Source organism: Zootoca vivipara, chromosome 9, assembly GCF_965207765.1.
Source record: "Zootoca vivipara chromosome 9, rZooViv2.hap1.1, whole genome shotgun sequence".
In the NCBI taxonomy this organism is placed as follows: Eukaryota; Metazoa; Chordata; class Lepidosauria; order Squamata; family Lacertidae; genus Zootoca; species Zootoca vivipara.
In genome coordinates, this window is record NC_142592.1 from 60,332,142 (window position 1) to 60,354,296 (window position 22,155).

Below are 22,155 nucleotides of genomic sequence, written 5' to 3' on the forward strand. Positions count from 1 at the left end.
CCTCTGTGGATTTGTACGCGTCAAGTCCGTCTTATGGCCTTCTCCAACATGCGGAGCTGATTGTGTTGTGCATGGTTCAACCTAATTTTGGAAAGCATGTCAGGAGCTGGGTGAGTCATAACCAGATCATGTGTTGAAGTGTTCACAACACTGGGTTCAGCATGTCAAAACAAAAGAAATGTTGATTCACCACCCCACACTCATGATTGTCAGTTGTCCTTTGGTCTCATCCTGGCTGGCCACTCCCAACTCAAACATCTGTAAGCACATGTCTGCAGCGGTTTAATGAGTGATACCCATCAATATTGGAGGCTATTGACATAGCAAATAAAAAGCAAGAAAGGAAGAGTGTAGGCTGGGTTAGAACATTTATTATCCTTGATGTGCTAGTTTTCTGCATGCAATGATGTTTCGGTCTGGGATTTTTTTCTTCCTAGCAGAGGTTTTCATTTAAAAATGGGATCCCCACTTACAGTCCAAAGCAGTAAAGGTCTCTCTGTTACCTCAATTATCTACCACCTCATTCTGCTACATGCGATGAGCAGATTAATGGGTCTAACGCAGGCATCCCCAAACTTCGGCCCTCCAGATGTTTTGGACTACAATTCCCATCTTCCCTGACCACTGGTTCTGTTAGCTAGGGATCATGGGAGTTGTAGGCCAAAACATCTGGAGGGCCGCAGTTTGGGGATGCCTGGTCTAACTCATGGGTAGGCAAACTAAGGCCTGGGGGCTGGATCTGGCCCAGTCACCTTCTAAATCTGGCCTGTGGATGGTCCAGGAATCAGCATGTTTTTACATGAGTAGAATGTGTCCTTTTATTTAAAATGCATCTCTGGGTTATTTGTGGGGCATAGGAATTCATTCATTTTTTCCCCTTCAAAATATAGTCCGGCCCCCCACAAGTTTGCTGACCCCTGGTCTAACTTCTGAGTATGCCTCAAACTGTAATATACAAAGAGGAGAAAAATTCACATATTTCGTGTAAGGATTTGTTCAACTCTGGATTATCTGGCCAACAGCAGTGCGGATGTGCAAATAAAGCCCATTGGATACCAACTATTACATATAGAAATTGGAACTAGAAGCTGCTTTAAGAGGGTTGCAGATCGCTACTTTAGTCACTCGGACCTGCCTGCAATGTTTAATATCTGAAAAAGATCTAAAACATTTGTCAGGAGAGAAGCGTGCCAAGGCATTGATCCTGCTACATGTTTGTTTTTAGTAGCCAGGTACTGACAGTGACATAAAATCACAGTAAATAATACTATCCCCGCAGTAAAATAAAAAGCAGGAAAAAGGAAAACACCTCTCCAGCAGCCAATAATCTTCATCTCTCTTGTGTGGCATCTTAAAACAAGCACATAACAGCCAATAAAGCGAGCTAGGTAGCTTCGTCTTAAAATAGGATCCTGTAGGCCTACAGATAGTTAGGCTACTTAAATCTGAAATAAATGGGAATTTAAACAGACTACACAATGCTGTAGCCGTAGGACACAATCCAGCCAAGGCGAAGAATATATGAATCTAAGAAGCCGCCATGTACTAAGTCCAGACCATTGGTCTCGCTAGTTCAGTTTGGTTATGCTGACCTGGTTTTCAGACAGGGAATATATTCCTGCATTTCCAGGGTTGGACTAGTTGACCCTAGTTGACTCTATGAATATTCCCAGTCCTACCTGGAGATGTCAGGGATTAACCAGGCACCTTCTGCATTCAAAACAAGTGCTCCATCTTTGAGCTATGGCCATTCATGATTTCTCTATAGAAGTATAGAGAAGTGTAAGTATAGTACAGTATGATTAATTAACCCAAGGAAGTCAACGGTACATTTGACCTTGGTTAAGCGCATTCTGAGCCCCGTCGTTTTCTCTGTGTGCAAATACCAAGTCACCTTTTGTGCAGTATAGGGGATTCCCCCCCCCTTCTTCTAGCGTACAGCTTCCATCTGTTCATGCATTATAGGGACGTTTAGAGAGAGAGAGAAAAAATATGGACTATGGTTGCTAGAAGAAGCTTTATCTTTTGAACTCCATGCAAGAAATACATTTTTTGGACACTACTATAAAAATACAGGATGGACATATAGACACCACCTTATACAGAAAACCAACTGACCGACAAACATATCTACATGCTTCTAGCTACCATCCCAAACATACCAAACAATCCATCGTATACAGCCAGGCCCTACGTTACAACCGTATCTGTTCCAACTCTACAGACAGAGAATCTCACCTAAGAGATCTACAGCAAACCTTTTTAGAACTAAAATATCCACCTGATGAAGTTAAACAACAGATCAACAGATCCAGACTGATACCTAGGGAGAACCTGCTGCAAGACAGACCCAAAAAAGAAAACAACAGAACACCACTAGTCATCACATACAGCTCCCAAGTTAAAACAGTACAACGCATCATCAGAGATCTACAGCCTCTCCTGGACAATGACAGCTCCCTTTCTCAAGCTCTGGGAGGAAGACCTTTCATTGCCTACAGACAGCCACCCAATCTTAAACAACTCCTCACCCACAATAATACAACCACAAGACTTAACATGGACACTGGTACCAGAGCCTGCAATAAACCCAGATGCCAACTTTGCTGCCACATACACCCGGACAACATCATTACTGGCCCCAACAACATCCAACATACCATCTCAGGACTATTTAATTGCTCATCTTCTAACATTGTGTATGCCATCAAATGCCAACGGTGCCCTTCAGCTGTCTATATTGGACAAACAGGCCAAACCCTGCGCCAAAGGATAAATGGACACAAATCTGACATCAGGAACCATAAGACTGAAAAACCAGTAGGAGAACACTTCAATCTCCTAGGACATTCTATACAAGATCTCAAAGCAGCTGTTTTATTACAGAGAAATTTCAGGAACAGACTGGAAAGAGAAGTTGCTGAATTGGAAATCATTACCAAGCTTAAAACCATGGAAGCACCTGGGATGAATAGAGACATCGGATTCTTATCTCATTATGCATGATCAAGCTTTCTTTAGCACCTCAGCCCAGGACTAATTGCAGCCATCAGCAGCCATTAACAGCCATCTACAGGTTTACCACTCCCATCAGCCCATCACCCATTCCCTCCCACCCCCACCACCCTCTGTGTATATATATAGGGTCTGACACTTCTGTTTCTAGTGTATCTGAAGAAGTGTGCATGCACACGAAAGCTCATACCAAAATATAAACTTAGTTGGTCTTTAAGGTGCTACTGAAGGAATTTTTTTATTTTGCTTCGACTCAGACCAACACGGCTACCTACCTGTAACTTCACTAACCTAGTTCCCTCCAGGCATCATTGGACTAGATCTCCCACCATCCCTGACCATTTGCCATGCTGGCTGAGACTGATGGGATTCCAACAACATCTGGAGGACACCAGGTTGAGGAAGGCTGGACTAATGGCTGATTCAATATAACGAAGCTCCAGAAATGGGACAGGATGCTGTTTCAGCTACGCAGTACACGCTGCTGCGTTTATTGGTCATATGGGGTGAGTTACTCACCTTATGCTTTGCTTGAAGTGACCTGCATTGGCCTTTGACCTCTGATCTCCAAAGTAGATGTGCCAGATGTCAGGGCTTGACCCAAACAGTTCAGTTTTCCAGCCTCTCTCTCCTGACTTCTCACTGCTTAAATCCATCAGTGATGCCTATTCCAAATGCTACTTTATTGTGATTTTTCTGCCCCAATAGGAAAGAGGCATTAAGAAGATTAAAACCCTCCATTTTGTTGAATAGTCATTGTCGTTCATACAGCTTGAATGAGCTTGGTCATGTTGCTGCTGCTGCTGCTGCTGTGCTAATGATCATTTTGGTTTATGGAATAGGGAAATTAGGAGAGTGTAGCTTAATGGTAAAACATTATAGCAAGGGGGGCAGGTAGCTGCCAGTCAGATTGGACAGTGGTAGGGTAGATGGATCTGCTATGTCAGTTTCCTGTTCACCAAGAACATGAGTAGCCAGTGTGGTATATTATACAGCAATACCTCAAGGATCACCTCTCCACACATGAACCGACCCAGACTCTGTGATCATAATCTCAGGCCCTTCTCCACGATCCACCTATCAAAGGAGGTCCAGAGAGTGGTAACATGAAAACGGGCCTTTTTAGTGGTGGCTCCCCACTTGGGACATGCTGTCCCCAGGAAGGCCCACCTAGCACCATTATCTAGTTTTAGGTGTCAGGCATACATACATATATATATATATATATATATATATATATATATATATATATATATATCCTTTTTACCTGCAATTTTGATGCTTAATTGGAATGGTTTTTAAGCATTTGTGGCCTCTTGTGGTGTAGGATCTGCAATATCTGTCATTTATTTGTACAGATTTCATTGTGTTTTTTAAGTTTTTATTGTTTTCATGGTAATTGATTTGTCGTCGCCCCCCGGTAAGTTGCTTTGAGTCACTTCCATTAGTAAAATGACTTACTCATTTGATGATAATAGACTCAAAACTCCTATCAGACTGCGATGGCCTCGCCAGTGTTCAGCAAAGATGAGAGATATGGTCCCTCATCTTCTGGAGGGCACACCATTTGCTACACCTACCCTAGAAGATGTTTAACTGAAGTCCACCTAAATTGATCCATTGTATTGAAGCATAAACAAAATTCTAACCAAAGAAGCCCATTCAAATTCCATGAGTCACAAGTGCCTTGTTGTCTAGATATATCAAAACAAAATCCTGAAATTCATTTCAATTAATTTTTTAGAAAGATCTGGCCGTGAATATTCCCAAGATCTCTCCTCTTCCCCTGAGTTTGAAATAGTGCAGGAGATTACTTGCACGGCTATCTGGAATAGAATTAACTCAATAAAATTTGACTTCAATTGATGGAAAACTAATATGCTATATTGGTTCCTACTACCCAGCTACAGATCATAGGTTGTTGTTGTTGTTGTTTTATTATTATTATTATTACTACTACTACTACTACTACTACTACTAAAATTTATACCCCTATCTCCTGTTCCTAAAAAGATACATCAAATGAAAGTTTGGGTTTATTTATTTTAACAAAGGAGTTAAGATCAATTCAACACCATCAACGACAGAAATCTGCCCTGAAATAGAGCCTTATATTCTAATTCATCATGGGATCATTTTTATTATGGTGTAAACAATTCACAGCACTTATCGTTTTGTTTTGTTTTTTAATAGAAACTGAAGACTGTGGGCCTCTTATTATTTTGGTTTCTTTTGGTTCGGGGGGGGGGGAGAAAATGGCGAATGAAGTCAGCAAGCCTGGAACAGAGGAGGGGATGAGCACCGAAAAGCTCAAAGAGAATACATTAATTAACCCAGGAGGATTGCTGCAATGCGAGAGTGAGAAAGCGTGGCTTTGAAATTCATTGATCTCCAGCCATTTCTTGGGTTTGGGTCAAAGACCTTGGACAAGGTGGAGGGGGGTGGAAAGGGGAGGAGCAGAATGGGAACCAGATGTTCAAAGTCGATGGAAGAAGGTGGCTCTCTAGTTCTGCTTTGTCCCCCTCCCTGGCCCTTTTCCTCTTCAGGAAACTATGACATTCCTTTCTGAAGTCCCTCTGTCCTTCGAAAATGCACACAATTGCACAATATTCTGGCTTCGTTACTCTCTCTCTATTTCCTCCCCCCCCCCCTTTGGCCTACCTTGCCGAATGGCCCTGGAAGACTAAACAGGTGTTATCTACTTTTGATTTCAGTGCATTTAAATTAATCCTGTCAGCTCAGCTGTTAAAACAACTGTCATCTCCAGCTGTTAGTAATTTTCGACTGGGCACTTTTACAGGTTGCCAAGTTTTTGGAGGCTGCATTGTGGATCTCTGTGTGTAAGCATTAGAGTAAGAAAGAGAGAGAGAGAGAGACTGTGTATGTGCACAATTGTTGTTGTGTTTTTTAAGGGGAATGTGTGTTCAAAACTATTTTAAAAACAATTTCCAGTTATTGTGCCTTGGACATAATCAAGCCAGCATCTTCAGATCAGAGCTTGAAGTAGAGGACTAGAGTTCAGTCTTCTGTAAGTCAGTCTTTTTTAAAAATTTAATGTTATGTTTCAGTATATATTTTTAAATGTGAATGAAATTAGTCCAACAGAGAGCTTACAAGGTAGGAGACAAGTTTTTGATATTCTTTTATGGGGAGGGGAAGGTTGTGTGTAATACTGCCTTTGTCTTCTAGCTATTTTTCTTCCATTTTCTCCTACTAGAATTAGGATCTTTAGGTTACTCGTTTATTTATTGCAGCCCACATTTTCTCCCCAGAGCTCAGCACCCCCTCCCTATTTCACAGTTGCAACAGCTCTCATAGGGTTGCCATATGTCCTCTTTTTCCAGGACACACCCTCTTTTTCATAGGTAGAGTCATCATAACGATCCATAGTTAAAAGTAGAAATCGGCAATTGTGTTCTCTTCGAAATATGGCAACTCTCAGAATGGCTAACCCAAGATTGTTGAGTTAAGACTGGAGGAGAAATTTGATTCAGTTTGCGCTTTGAAGGTGAACCCACCAAATTCACATTTCCAAAAACACTATGAGAACCAAATCACAGCCATCCTGCAAAAATTGCACTTGTTCACATTTTGCAAGACAGTTCTCCAGTCAAGTAGTTTTTTTTTATAAAAAAAAATGCAGATACTGGTGCAAAGTGTAGATTAAAATGCATATATAAGTGAAAATAGCATTCACAGTTGCATTATTTTAGGGGAAATTGCTTTGCAAAAATGTGCCTATTAGACAAAATTGCATATGAATTTGCATATTAGAAGTTCACACTCAAATGCTGGTGAATTTTCACAAGGGCTTTTGAAAAAGGGAAATTATCAAACGGATGTGGAAATATGGAGAACTATTTTTTAGCTGCCAAATGAGAAACAGAGAAACCAAAACTGGCAGGTTCATTCTTCCCAACCACCCAGCGAGCTTTGTGTCTGGGTGGGGATTTGAACTAGCATTTCCCCAGTTTGAATTCAGCACTCTAATCCGGGTGCTCTCCAGATGATGTTTCAATACAACTTCCATCACTCCATTGGGCTTGCTGGCTGGGGCTGATGGGAATTGTAGTTCAGAAGCATCTAGGTGGCACCATGTTGGCTCACTGTACCCTCACCGCTGCACCACTTTGACTAGAACTATTTAGCATTATCCGCCCTGTGTTAGTAGTTTCTTTTCTACACCTTCCTCTGTTCTGTCCACACTGCCATGCTTCTAACTTCTTCAAGACAGACTGCTGGTCTCCCTCTCCTTCTCCCCACATTTGCTTACCTTGTGCTGTAGAAGCAAACATAACTAAAGATGGCATAGGTGGTGGAACATTGTCCAGTAGCTTCTTCTGGCATGTGTCAGAGGCGGATTTAGGGCTGCATGACTGGCTCCGCCGTACTGGGCGCCAAGGCTAGGGGGCACCCCAGGGCACTGCAACTTTGCCGCATTGAATTGAGCGGAACAGAAGGTGAGAGGTGTGGTGGGCACCAAATTTTGGCCTTGCACAGGGCACCACTGAAATTTAAAGACAAGTCTGCCCCTGCATGTGTCTCCTGCCTGGTGATATCTCCAGTTGTTAATTGGACTCCTTACGTGACTGTGGGTGTTGTTGTTTTCTTCAAGTTTTGGACCTGGGCCAGTGGAACTATACTGATGACTACTTACATACATACCGAAGAAAATGTGTAGTTCTGTACAGGATTGCTGTAGAGCTTGAGATAACCCCCAATTTTTCATTGGCCACACATACCTTATGAAGTATGCAGTAGGTAAACTGGAGGTATGGAAGGGTGATAGTTCAAAGTTCTTGTATGGATTTGCATGGTCCTTAACAACTGCCTGATTCCTCATTTGCCTTTCCCCATCAATGAGGTCTTTGGAGGAGTCGCAGTTAGCCCTCCTACATGGCTCAGATTCATGGCTCATATCCACCAGGAGCTGTGCATTCAGTATTGTGGGCCCGATTCTGTGGAACTCCTGCCCAGCTGGAATCAGATAGGCTCCCTTGAGGGTTGCACTTGCCCCCTGGTCCTGAGGCACCCAACCCTCCTTGCCTTTGAGATTAAAATGCTGGCCAATGGGAACCAGCGTGGTACAGTGGTTAATAGCGGTGGACTCGTAATCTGGTGAACCGGGTTCGCTTCCCCGCTCCTCCACATGCAGCTGCTGGGTGACCTTGGGCTAGTCACACTTCTCTGAAGTCTCTCAGCCTCACTCACCTCACAGAGTGTTTGTTGTGGGAGAGGAAGGGAAAGGAGATTGTTAGCTGCTTTGAGACTTGTTAAGGGAAGTGAAAAGCGGAATATCAAGTCCAAACTCCTCCTCCTCCTCCGCTTCATCTCTGTCCTTAATGCCTGCCTTGCCCTTTTATGAAGCAAGTTCCATGGATTTGAGTGGAACATTCGCCTAGGTAAGTTTGCTTAGGCTCATAGCTTTAACCAGTTGGGAGTGATGAAATTACTCTTTTAAAATGGTAATTTGATTCATTGCTTTTCCTTTATAGACCTCTTAAATCAGACGAGAATGCCCTGTTAAATCTTATTAGGTTAGCTCTCACATGAAGCTGATTTCCTTTGTTAGAGAGGCAGGCATTAGTTGCCAGTTGGGTTCCAGAGACTGCAAGGCAGAAAAAGTCGCAATGTGGTGCACTGCTGTACAAACTGTTGCTAATTTGGTGTGGCAAATTTTGATTTAAGAAAATAAGAAGCTCAGGATTCCGCTAATAAGTCCCGTCAGTGGATGGCCTGCACAAGGACTTCCACTTTCCTCCCTCTCATGTCCCCACATGCCCCTCAAAATTGTCTGGGGGGGTGTCAAGAGAACTCCCAGAATAGTGCATGGTGGGAGAAGAAGATGGATAATTCCATCTTGCAAGGTTGCCCAGGTGGAATGATAAATGTAGTGCAATGTTACATTCTTCCCTATGTTAGCAACTGGCAAGTGTTCTATTTATCTGCAGGGCTGTTTGGTCCAAGTCCAATTTAAAGATTAAGAACCATCAAAAGTTAGTTCAGGAGCCTTGACACTGCTCATCCAACAATAAGTACCAGGACAGCCAACTAAGGAAGCACACAGGCCACCTTGCCTTGCTCTTTTCCACCATGGTGAAATTGATTTTGCTTCTATTTACATTACACTATTTACTTCTGAATTTTCACCTATACATATAAATTAGAATATGCAACTTTTAATGTCAACCTGTGTCTTTTGATATTTCTTTTTTTAGAGGAATTCAAGCAAATTGAGAAAGGGGGAGATTTCAGGCAAAAATGTAAAGGATTTTGATGGCATCTGAATGAGTTTCAGTAAGATTTGCAAACTTGCTGAGATGTCCCTATGTCACTGGATTTCTCCTGGACTGAATGCTGAGTCAAGTTTGGAAGTTTCTCCTTGTGTGCTTTTGATAAGGGGTTTTTGGATATGCATAACTATATTATACCACAGAGGTGTGGTAGCCCACCCTATCCTTCAGACAATGTGTAACTGCGTATTAAAAGTTAAAGGGACCCCTGACTATTAGGTCCAGTCATGACCGACTCTGGGGTTGCGGCGCTCATCTCGCGTTATTGGCCGAGGGAGCCGGCATACAGCTTCCAGGTCATGTGGCCAGCATGACAAAGCCGCTTCTGGCGAACCAGAGCAGCACACAGAAACACCGGTACCTTCCCGCTGTAGTGGTACCTATTTATCTACTTGCACTTTGACATGCTTTCAAACTGCTAGGTTGGCAGGAGCTGGGACCGAGCAACGGGAGCAATCCCTATTGTGGGGATTCGAATCGCTGACCTTCTGATCGGCAAGCCCTAGGCTCTGTGTTTTAACCCACAGTGCCACCTGCGTCCCAACTGCATATTAGGGATGCTTATATTTCTAGCCTGCACTCTAGTTTTACACAATGCCAATGAATCTTCTTCCATCCTGGGCAACTACCAGCAACTCTTAAATGACAATATCTCAAGAACATTAACAGACATTCTGAAACTGAGGGTGGAGGGAGTTGTCACCCAGTACTATTGACGCCACTGGCATCGTTCAGTAGAATAATTAATACATGATACTGTCACATTCCACAAAGTAGTCCCAGTAGCAATTAAAGTGCTAGGTGGTGATGGGGAATACATTTTTTCTGGAGACAAAATTGTTGTCCAAGGAAAATGTAGCATCCCTGCACCAGAAGACTGGAGAGTATGAAAGACTGAAGTCCCACACTTAGTTATAACTACTAAAGCCCATTGGCATTGTTGGGTCCAATGGTGGATAAATGGATGCTGAATTGAAGGGCAACATGATCGACAATAGTTTTGGCTATCATAATTCCTGTGGGTTTTGAAATCATTTAATTTGAATACGCCTTAAATACCTATCTGTAACCAGGAAAGACCAAACGCAAATCATTAAGGTAAAGTGGTGGTATGCAATTTGAGGAACTTGTAAACAGCATGGATTAATTGTGGCTTTCAAATGATTTTTTTTGCTGAAATGAGCAGTAGTTAAAAGGATTTGGTGGACCTTTGGAATCTGCTAGGTAACACTTTGGGGTTTTCAAGCTATCCTTTCATGTGGGTGCTCGCAAGTCTGCTACAGACTATTAAATTACATCCTCCCACCCATTCTGTCCTGCCATGACTGCGTGGTAGTATTTTCCATTTCTTATACATTGTTGTCACAATGCAGAACATGAAAAGCTTAAGCACAATTAATTCCATGGTGGTTCATGGCCTGATTCTCCACTTTGGGTTTTAGAAGGGTCAGGCACCATCTGACCACTTGATCAAAGGACGGTAAGTTTTGAGAGTTTCTGGGAATATTGTCAACATCTATGTGTAGAGATTCACCATACTTAGAAAATACAATGTTTCCTGATATCAAAGATTCTTTAGGACGTACCTACTGCTTTAATGTACCCAATGACACAACTAGTTGGCCGGACGTTCAGTCATATAGTCTCATGACATTTTGTGGCTAGAGGGTATCTCTAACATCTGAACGTAGTGGGGGCTGGTAGGGTGTCTCTGCTGTCTGTATAACAGGCAGAAATCAGTGTGAGGATTTTCCTAATGTATAGGTGTTGACTTCTGTTGGAACTGCAGCTGTTTATAGTGGAGATACAAGATAACATCCCCAGTTCCCTCAGTTAAGAGATATTAGGTAGAAATAGGAAGGAGCTCTGTCCAGAAATGTTGGGTTTCAGAACTTCCACTAGTCAGATGCTGATGAATATAAGTATACAACCCTTTATCCAAAGATGACAGGACAGTTCACAATATAAAAATTCAAAATGAGAACACAAAATGCACAATAAAAGGAAAAACAAGCCAATACATCCCCACCACCACCACCAACAATCACATTTAAAAGGCCTACCCAGGAAAACTCTGCTGAATAGGGAGGAGGCAAAGTATGCCTTCTTTAGCTGAGATTCCTGCATTACAGGGGGGTTGGACTTCCAAATCTACAATTCTATGATTCTCCAGGAAGGCAAGAGGCGTTATCAGAGTTCAGGGACACATTCCATCAGTCAACACACCCAATGAGGGTAGAAAGCAGGGCTGGTGAGAAGTGTGTCATGAGGAGAAGGGGTGTATCCGTGAGTGTGACCTCAAGGGCCAATGAGAGAAGTCCAGAGAGCTGCATTTAGCCCCCAGGCCTTTTCCCCATCCTTATGATAGGGATGTTGGGGGGGGGGGGACCTGTAACATGCCCCAGCTTTCCTCTTCCTCCCTCCTTAACAACAACAAATAGCACCTCTCTTTAGAAGAAAAACCTTTAAAAAACTTTACTTATAAAGTAACTTGGCACTCTTCAAAGTGGAGTGCTAGTGACAACTCAGCCACCATTTTAATTTGTGGAGGATTTCTTTTCACACACAGCACATTGGGTCCAGGAAATCCTACTGGCTCCCCATAGCAAGCTCTGACAGCAAGAGCTAGAGTTGAGTTTCCCTCCATCTGAAAGTTGACCTGAATTCGCATTGATGTATATATAAATCAACATACAGAAAATGTATGCAAATTTGCACCATGGGCCTGCACCCCCGTGCCTTTTAATTACCTAAACAAGGCCCCTGGCGAAGTACCTGAAATCCAGCTGATAGCATTTACCACTAAATCCTCTCTTACCCAGCCTCCCCAAATGAGACATCATACAACAATTCTTAAAGAAGCCTAGATCAGTGTTAAGACTTGGCATTCACAGGCCCATTTCTAATTAAGTTCTAATGTGGCACAGTGAGCTGTTGTGTGGGCGAATATTGTCACATGTACACTAAGGCCATCACTCAATGCAATACTAATTAACCAAGTTTTCATGAGAGGTGACAAAAGGAGAGGAGGGGGAGAGAACCACCATTCCAACTATGTTCTGGTATTTTTATCTTTGCTGAAAATACCATAAATAGGAAAAGTGAGAAATCTTGACATGCTTATTATTTAGAGAAAGCAAACTCTTCCCCCTCACAAAACACTTCTCCTTTCTAACTTTGTCCTATATTACATTTTCCATTCTTGTCCATGGATGTGGGGGAGATGGGTCTTAAGTGGAAATTGCTAGGGTGACCCAGAAATTCATGCTCACGTAGAAGCTTCCCATAAACCTTCCTGAAAGAGAAGCATTTTGTCCCCTAGCCACAGTGGGCTACAGGCATGCACCACCCAGCTGATGTTTATCTCTGCTCAGACAGAAAGTTGATGCTTCTTTCACAGGGCCAGTCATCTGGGGTGAATGGAGCTCTACCCCACCATTCCACAAACATGCAATTGGCTCTTGTTACCGCATGCATGGAACACAACAGTGCTGTGTGAGTCCAAGATGCTCACAGTTTAAGCAGAGTTATTATGCCTTGAAGAATCATAGAGCTGTAGAGTTGGAAAGGATCCCAAGGGTTATCTAGTCCAACCCCCTGCTATGCAGGAAACTCAACTAAAGCATCCATGACAGATGGCCATCCAACCTTTGCTTCAAAACTTCCAAGGAAGGAGAGTCGACCAACTTCTGAGGGAGTCTGTTCCACTGGCAAACAGCTCTTACAGTAAGAAAGCCCCCCCCCCCCGAAGTCAGTATTGTCAGGCAAAAACTCTAACAGAGTTGAAAGTTACCAAGATCCTTCCCACAGTTGTTGGTAAATCTCCATGCAGGAGGGGATGTATGTCCACAGAGGAAGTTCCAGCGCCAAGATGGTTTCTATCTTCCCTTTTGAAATATTATAGCTATTTCCATGCCACCCGCCACTCAGAAAACTTCAAGTGGTTTACAGCAGTCTCGTGGAAACGTAACAGGCAACGGCACAGTACAAAACAATACTTAAACAGCAGGGCACCTACTTGTCTTCTTCGTTCATCGTCTGGTACGAACTTCCAACAGCCAACGGAATGATGGAGGCAGCAAAAAGACTGCCCATCTTTCCTCATCCTGTACAAAATCGGTCTATGGCCTTTGCTGGGCAGAACAATCCTCCTCTTGCAGTGCAGATGACTGAGGTATAATACCATATATATATATATAATATCACCTTTTGGCAATGACATATAGGTTGTATGTGATGGGGATAGAGGGTAATGCCTCGTCTAAGCAGGGGTGTTTTTTTTTATTACTATTATTAACATCACTCCAAGCTATAGTAACACATTAGATGGTTTTTATCTGGCCTTATGTGTATGTAGTTTTATCTTCCTTATTTTCATTCTCATACATATCTATGGCGCTGTTTGGATCTGAGAGATTTGATTTGTTGGATGTGCTCAAAGGAGGGGAGGAAAAAGCGATTTTGTGTTTTATTATATTTCCTCCGCCACCCCTGTAATCTTCTTGTAGACCTTGAAATTGAAGCTGGCATATTTGTAAATATGATTTTCTTTCTTGGGTCTTTGGAAAGTTGATGGTCTCTATAGCTATATTAACCTATGATTCTCAGCTCTCTCTCTGTGTGTGTGTGGAAATATATTCATAGTATGGGATCAATGCAAGCGTACTTTGGAGCGCCAGGTGAATGATTATTCCATTGTATTATTCCTTACTAATCTTTCTAGATGCTAATTGTCCTTCACTGACAAAGAGACACATACTAGCATACGGATAGAAAGAACTGTTGATAAAGGGGCCAGATGCTGATTGAAAAGACAGCCAGATTAAAAATGCATATGGGTTTCAGAGAAACTAAATGTGTTTGTTTATTTGTTTGGCTTTTAGATCACCTTATTTTATTTTTTGTTGAACAAAAACAGTCATATATGTGAGTGTTTGTGTATTCACACACACACACACACACACACACACACACACACACACACGTATGTTGCAGTTAATCTGAGATGAATGGAGAATGTGCATAAACCCTGATAATTGTGCACATTCACAATGAAAGCAAGTGTGTTGTGCATAAACCAGGCTGCAATGCATCCCATTGCCAGGTCAGCATGCATACATTGCAAATAACATTGGACAATGTGCACAGTGTGTTAATTGCTTACTTTGTTCGTATTTCCCAGTCTATTTCTGTTTCCACATCCTCTGCTTGCAGGACTATGTAGATTACCTAGGTAGTGTATGAGATTGAAGGAGTACCCTTCAAGCTTGGGTCCCTAGCTGGTGTTGGGACTACAACTCCCATCATCCCTGACCATTGACTACGCTGACTGGGGATGATGGGAATTGTAGTCCAATTTCATCTTCAACCTAAGCTTGACAAACACTGATGTAGACAATGTGCATACTGTATATATTCAGTATATTTATAGCTTGCATATTCAGCACAACACGGTCCCTAGAGTAGCTTACAATAAAATATAATGAAATACTAAAATGAAGTTAAATAGTTTTTAAAAATCAATTCCATCGTAGCAGAGATTAAACAAGTAGCAACCCACTACATATTTCTAAATAGTTTAAATGTAGATATTTTGACTTGAGGTTTGCTGAGTTTTTTATTTGACATGTTAAATAAAGAATAGCACAGCATCAAACAAATATGTGTGCTGAAATATAATAACCTTCACCCTTAGCCTGAGCATGCTCAAAGATGCAGTGCATCTTGGAGTAACTACTGGGGAAGAAGCAAACCCAATCAATGAGTCTCTTGGCTAAGGGACAATCTGAAGGATCTCTGCTTGGCAATATACACAAATTTAACCAAGCAATGTATGAAACATCTGCATATGATCAGCTTGCATTCTCTGTCATCCATTGGTGATTCTCCATATTGACTGGAAAATGGGTTTAAAAAAAGTGGCCTTTCAACACAGATGAATGTGTACAATCACTGGCATGCACATTCACCATTTAACGCATGCTGAGCCCAACAAAGAAAAAGCGAAAGGGTGTATGTCTATTATAAATACAGTATTTTATATGTGCTTCGCTGGCTAGAATCTAGAACAGAGGTTCCCAAACTTATTGGCCTATCACACCCTTTTAAGAAAAAAAAACTAAAACTCAGCACCCTCGGGAAATCATATCTACTTTAAGCAAGCAAACCAAGGTACCACAGCCAGCCTGCCATTGGCCAAATAGGCAGGCAAGCTGTGATCCACTTCACAGGCCTGGGTGAAGCTGAAAAGGGTTCACCCAAGTCTGGGAAAATCCAGATCCAGGGGTGGAATTGTTGCCATTCCAGAACGGCACCCAACCTGGCAGCAAGTGTCAGTACACAAAAGATGGAACGCATAGGGACTGTTATTCAACATTTTATTCTCTTCTTTCTTTATGCTTCCACCAACCCCTTACTTTTATTCAATGCACCCCCAATTGCAGCAGAGGCTACTACCGTCTCCGCCCCCCCCAGATCATTCCAGTGCCTCCCAGTAGGTGGTATCGCCCAATCTAGAACCTGTAGAAGTTTGCCTTCGTGGTAATCGCTGCTTCCATTGGTTTTATTTTCAGTGGTATAAAACAAAATCCAGAGCAGTTCTCTAGACCTCATGTTTTGTGGACCCCTCCCTTTGCTAGCATTTTCTGCCCCCTTACGAATTCCTGGGAAGTTTGGTCCTCAAGCACGAGTTTCCTAATTTGCCTGAATATTTCAACATAGGTGAGAGGCCTGGACAACTCTGATCTTGGGACTGACAGTCACTTACAACCAGTTCATGTTTTGTGTTTTGGAAACTGCACCTTAGATAAATTTGCCTTCCAATGCAAACTGAATCGAATCTCTCCCCTACCCCTACCCCTACGTGTTGCAATAGTGCCCCATGCATTTGAACTGAGTTGCTCTTAAAAATGTGTTCCCCACAAGAAATAATTTGTTCTGAAATTTGATTATTTCTTGCCTTGAGCTCCTCCAAGGAGCTCAATGTGGCGCAGATGGTTCTCTGTCTCTCTGTTTCATCCTCACAGCAACCCTGTGGGTTTGGTTAGGCTGAGGGGCAGTAACTGCCCCAAGGTCACCCAGTAAGCCTCATAGCTGAGTGGGGACCAGAACTCCGTTCTCCCAGGTCTCAGTCCAATATCCTAACCACTACACCACACTTACTCTCATGTGGTCGGCTTGCAATAAATCTTCCTGCTGGAGCTCCCTATTCTTTCTTTCACTCACTCCCTGCATGAAGGTGAGCCCTCGGAGAACCGAGTTCACCATTAGCATATACAAATGGATGGTGTGATACACTGTTGAACTATGGAAAGCTTGCTGTGGCTTCCTCCCTTTCTCCTCTCAGGTGAGAAGCCGGTGCAGCTGTTTCTGACAAGCCAGCCTCTTCTGCGGGCGTGCGGATCGCCCTTCCATCCATGTTGCTTCACAGTTATCTGTTAGTAACAGCAGTATTATTACACACAGATTAAAAGCCGGGAGGCTTTTAGGCTCCCTGACAGTTGGCCAGAGCAGAGATTAGAGATAAAAGTTAATCCCGTGAGGTAATAGCAAAAAAAAAAAAAAAAGGAAAAGGAAAGGAGATGAAGTACAAAGACAGAAGATGAGCCGATAATGGTTTGTTTAGGTACGGTAGCTTCCCTTCTGAGCATGATTGGCTCACGCTCCGTATGGGCCACCTCCAGGCAACGGCTTCACCAAAATCCTTTCAGGTTTATAGCATCTCACCGAGGAGTGAAGAAGGAAAGAAGTATGGCCGCCAACAGGGGTGGAAGTAAATAAATAAGGACATTAAATCGTTAGAGCCTTGAGCAGAAGGCCAGGCGGATGGCCTGGGCTGCTTGTGTAACTGCAGGGCTGCCAATCAGTTAACACCTTGAATTGAGGAAGATTAAAACAGTTTCCTCAGCAAAAAGAAAAGTGTCCAGAAAGGAAAAGAGAAAAGTGTGCTTCTGCATTGTTGAAAAGAGCAAGAGTTGAAAGAGGTACTGTAACCTTGACTGTTGTGACTACTGGATATGCAGGCCACTTGAGGCATATTGCGAATAGGATGGTGCTTCCAGAACCATTCTTGTTGTGTGATGGGGTGTTCAATGCATTGCAGGCAAGTTCTTCACAGCTTCCACTTCACGTCATTGGCACCCGGATGCCAGCCATTTAAGCCATGTTTACACCATACATTGACAGCATTATGGTGGCACTTTTATACAGTCGTGGCTTCTCCCAAAGAATTACGGGAACCACAGTTTGTTAAGGGTGTTGGGAGTTTTGAAGGGACCCCTGTTCCCCTCAAACAGCTACAATTCCCAGGGAAGGGAAAGGGGGACCTCCTAACAATTCTTGATGCAGGTTGCTTACCGGTTAAGCCAAGAGGTGGGTGTCCTTACATGGGCAGCTATGCTCTGGCGCCAAGCATCAACTAAGCACTCAAACTCATTTGTGGTTCTAACTATCAGCTTTCCTTTTTTAAAAAAAAGTGCTGTTTTAAGACACACAAACACCCTCCACATTTCTGTTTTGAATGGGCTGGGTTCAAAGTGGCCACCCTCAAGGGCAGCATATTTCTCCCGTCCCTTTGAGGTGGTTGTCTGGGATGTTGATTGGGCAATCTCTGCTTTGCCATTCATCCACACTAAAGGCCTGGTTCTGGCATCAGGTGGAATGGCTCTCCTGACAGCATGGTGTCTGCAGGAAGTGTTCATTGGTTGGATGCACTGGTGATTAGATGCTTTTTAGATACCCTCATCCCAGGCAGTTCCCATCATTCCTGATCTCTGACTATGCTGGCTAGGGCTGATGGGAGCTGGAGTCCAACATCCTCTGCAGGCCACAGGTTAACCACCCCTGCCCTAAACCATAATTCCCTCTCTAGCTATATTGACTAAGGATTATGCTTGACAACCCCATTGGATGAATAAAACAACACAACCCAAAATTCTGCACCTTCCACTTCTACCTGAATAAAGAACTGTTCTATTGAAGATGCGTATCTGGACTTCTTAAGCCACGACACAACAATAACCCCATTGGATGAATAAAACAACACAACCCAAAATTCTGCACCTTCCACCTCTACATGTGGATGGGGGTGATAAAGACTTAAGGGTATGCCCCTACTCTACCCCTCACCTGATTGGCTCTGCATGAGTAATGAATGCCCAAATAAGGCTGTACTTGGTACATGATTCATAAAAACAGGAGATTGCACTAAACAGCATTCCTTTCCTTGGAACTTGGTTTTCTTTGCACTTCAGCGTGAGCATCCTAAATATTTATCACGTTCTTTCAACTTTCTCTCCTTGTTTTTTCTGCCTTTCTCCTCTTTGTAGTCTGGTAAGGGCAAGACAGAAGGTAAATGGGATCTGCCTGCTGCCAAAATTATAGCTGAAATGTCAGCTTCTTCACATATTGAAGATACCCCCATTAATCCCTCCCCTTAGCCAAAGAAGAAAGCGATGAACTTTTATTAGCTCATCTTTTGTTTGTGCAGAAAGAACGAGGGAGCTTAATGATCTAAGGAGGAATGGGGGGGGGGGACATTGGAATGTGAAGCCTTATGTATCCCTCATGTAAACATTCGCCATGTTGGTTGGGGAGAATGGTGGCAGCGCTGAATTTGTTTAGACCAGGTTATGGTTGCATGAAGTTGAGCACAAATGCCAAACCTTACCAGGTCTCACAGCTTGAAGTTTGTCAGACATCATGCTTGCATGTTGGGCATTGGTGTGGACAAAGGGGAAACTGGCACATCTACAACCAGATTTCCCCAAACCAGATTCTGCAACATTTTAAATCCGTTGCACTCTTTCTAGCCTGAGGTTGTTTCAGTGTCTGTTAGAATGTCTTTGGGGAAAGGACATCAATCCTTTGGCCCTCGCTTAATTCCAGAGAGGTCCAGGCCATTTCCAAGTTTTGAAGCTTTTCCACCACAGACTTTTTTTATGACGACAGATATAACAAAATAAAGCACCGAAAGGATACATTTTGGATCAAGTGCCAAAAATTAGCAAGTGTCTAAATCTGAGGCCCCCTTTGAGTTTGGGCTCCCTCAGGCGGTGGTTTTCATCAGGACCATGTGGTATGAGAGGAAAGGGTTAAACTGTCCTCCCTATCAGTCGTGGTCTTCATCAAAGTACTACTCACATTCGGCTGCTATTTGGATTTTAAAAACTAGATAAATCTCTACTTTTGCAACTATGATGTCGCTGAGTTTGTTTGTTTGTTTTTTAAATCTCCCTTGAGGGCCAGAATGGTCAGCACCAGATTTTTGGCGACTGGTGTCCAGCACCCTTGCCAAAGCCGAAATCTACCTGCCTTTAACCATGAGCCTGCCTTCAGAGTGGAAGTCTTTTAAAGAGCAGTTTGACTTCCAGCATCTGGCTTTTGAGAGCTGCCTCCCTATGCATGTTTGCAAGTCTGAGTTGATAACTTCTACTTAGCCTTCCAAATTTCATTTTATAGCCGATGGAGTCCATATAGCACACTGCACTTCTTGCTAGCAACAGACTTCATGTTGCTACAGGAAAGTTTGTGCACAGATGTACGCAGTAGTGTGTGTGTGTGTGTGTGTGTTTGTGTAAGAAACAGAGAGAGAGGTGCCTGTACGAATTGCAGCAGCCAGGGGTATGGATGCTGAATAGCATCATTTAGGCACTGGCTGTGACATTGTATTAACCTTTTTTAATGGATGTATGTAATAAAATGACATGTAAATGGAGCACAAGGGGAGATATGACACTATATCTGGAAAAGGATAAAACAGCCAGTTGAATACTGGGCTATTATAGCAGTTTGCAAACCTTGGATAAACTCAGTCAGCGGTTGTATAATTGGTTATTCAATCCCGACCCTTGTTCACAGCTCAAAGCCAGGAACACTGAGACCTGTTGCCAATTTGAGTGAATGCGGTGACTGTGCTCGGCCGGGGCCTAACGCTGGAGCCAGGCCTTTTCCTGTGGGCTGGTTTCCACCATGTCTGGGACTGGCGGAGTGACAGTAGCTCTTTTGTTGTGAAAGGCTGGCTGGTACTCCCCTCCTTTCCAAAATGTCTAACAGCTACACAAATATAAGAAAATAGGAGGTGTGGGGGAGAAAGGGGAGGGAGAGAGGGGGGGGGCTTAGTGTGGCTTTTCTCCTACACTGTGGAGGTATTGAAAAGGAGGAGGTGGTCCAAGGAGAAGGCAGAGCTGGGCGTGATATGAAAAGTTGCAGTTCACGATAAGGGACAGAGCCCTGGTGTCCCAGAGTATGGTGGAAGCGGCGAGGGAGAGAAGGAGGGGGGGAGTTCTCTCTTGAAAAACAGAAATTGTTCTCCCAGACTAAAGCCATTGTTTTAGCGCTTCCTCTTTCTCAAACCCCAGCATAGTGAAAGGCTTCTGTCGAGAGAGAGAGAGAAAAAGCCATGAATGGCTTCTAATTTATGCTTCTGGCGGAGGTTGTCTCTCAGGGCCAACCCCAAAGTTATGGTTTTTTGTCTTGTTTATTTTGACAGACGGAAGACCAGAGGTGTTTGACATTCCCAAACTTGATGATGATGAGGGTTTGTTTTGGTTTCTTTCATTGGGGGGTTGTTAATAGACTTTAAACGATAACATTATTGGGTTTTTAATGGGATATATTGGACAGTGTTCTCGAAGCTACGAACATGAGTTTGACCAAACTGCGGGAGGCAGTGCAAGACAGGAGTGCCTGGCGTGTTATGGTCCATGGGGTCACAAAGAGTCGGACACGACTAAACGACTAAACAACAACTACAACAATGGGATATATTACGGATGGGGTGGGAGGAGAGAACCTCAGCTTACTTTGCCCTTCAACAGGGAAACCCCTCAGTTTGCAGTTTCCAAAACAATAGAGCTATCCACCAGAAAAACCACACTTCAGTGATGCAGTTCGCCAACCCAATAATGTGTGCAAAAAAAAATGTCTTATTGGAAGAAGCTATGCATAAAAAATAATGCATGCATTGGTGAAAAGAAGATTTGGCCGTACATCAAATGATGAAAAAGTGCTTGCAAAGTGTGTATATCGGGAAGAGATGTACACTAAAATGCTGGGGAATTCTTGGCAAGATAGATTTTTAAATATATAAATAAATACTGCACACTGAAGAGAACTGAATTTATGAGAATCTATGAGAAAGCAAAATGGACAGATTCACCCATCCCTAGTATAGGCCAGCCTTCTCAAACTTGGTGTGTCCCCCACTCCCAAGATACATTAGATGCCAGCCCCATTATCCTTGATGGTTGGCCACTCTGGCTGGGGCTGATGAATTTTGTAGTCAAAACAACTTGTTGCCTCAGCAGGACCTACCCCACCACACCCCCATTTGTCCATGTGAAGTTCAGTGACAGCTCCAGAAATGCTGAGCATTTTGGCTAATCCCCTCAAAAAGTCCTCCATATGATTCACCCTTCAAATATTGATTTATACAGGACTTTTTCCAGAGTCTAGTACACATACCTAGTATGCAAAACTGTAATACACAATACTGGAGGCCAACTCACATAACTAATTAGTGCTGTGCCAAAAACTTGCAGTCCAATTTCTGAAAAGTTCTCTTCCTCCCTTAAATAGACTTTTATTTTTTAAAATAAATCTGTCTCGTTCAGAAGATCTTTTAACATTCTGCCACCATTATGCTGAGTGTAGAGTTTTGAGCTTACCTTATCACAGCAATATGGTCGAAAGCGTTGTGGGTGTGTTTTCCCATTCTCCAGTGCTCTGTAGGTTAATCAACTATCCACATTTCCTGATCTGAAAAAGCCTCATGGAAGGATAGAAGCCGGGGAGGCTGACTTTTGAGGGCTTTAGATCAGTGTGCCCCACTGGTTTTATTTTTAAGGGA

At 43.0% G+C, this 22,155-nt stretch overlaps 1 protein-coding gene across 16 annotated transcripts in view; it reads left to right on the forward strand.

The window, feature by feature from the left end:
* SOX5 (SRY-box transcription factor 5) overlaps nucleotides 1-22,155 on the forward strand; it is a 723,673-nt gene that overhangs the window by 489,763 nt on the left and 211,755 nt on the right. The window contains exon 1 of one of the 16 annotated variants that reach the window (XM_035127892.3): nucleotides 5,986-6,043. The exons of the other annotated variants lie outside the window; for them this stretch is intronic. The gene's annotated coding sequence lies outside the window, so the exon portion shown is untranslated. Of the gene's footprint in view, nucleotides 1-5,985; nucleotides 6,044-22,155 lie in introns of those variants that run through there. 16 annotated transcript variants of the gene reach the window in all.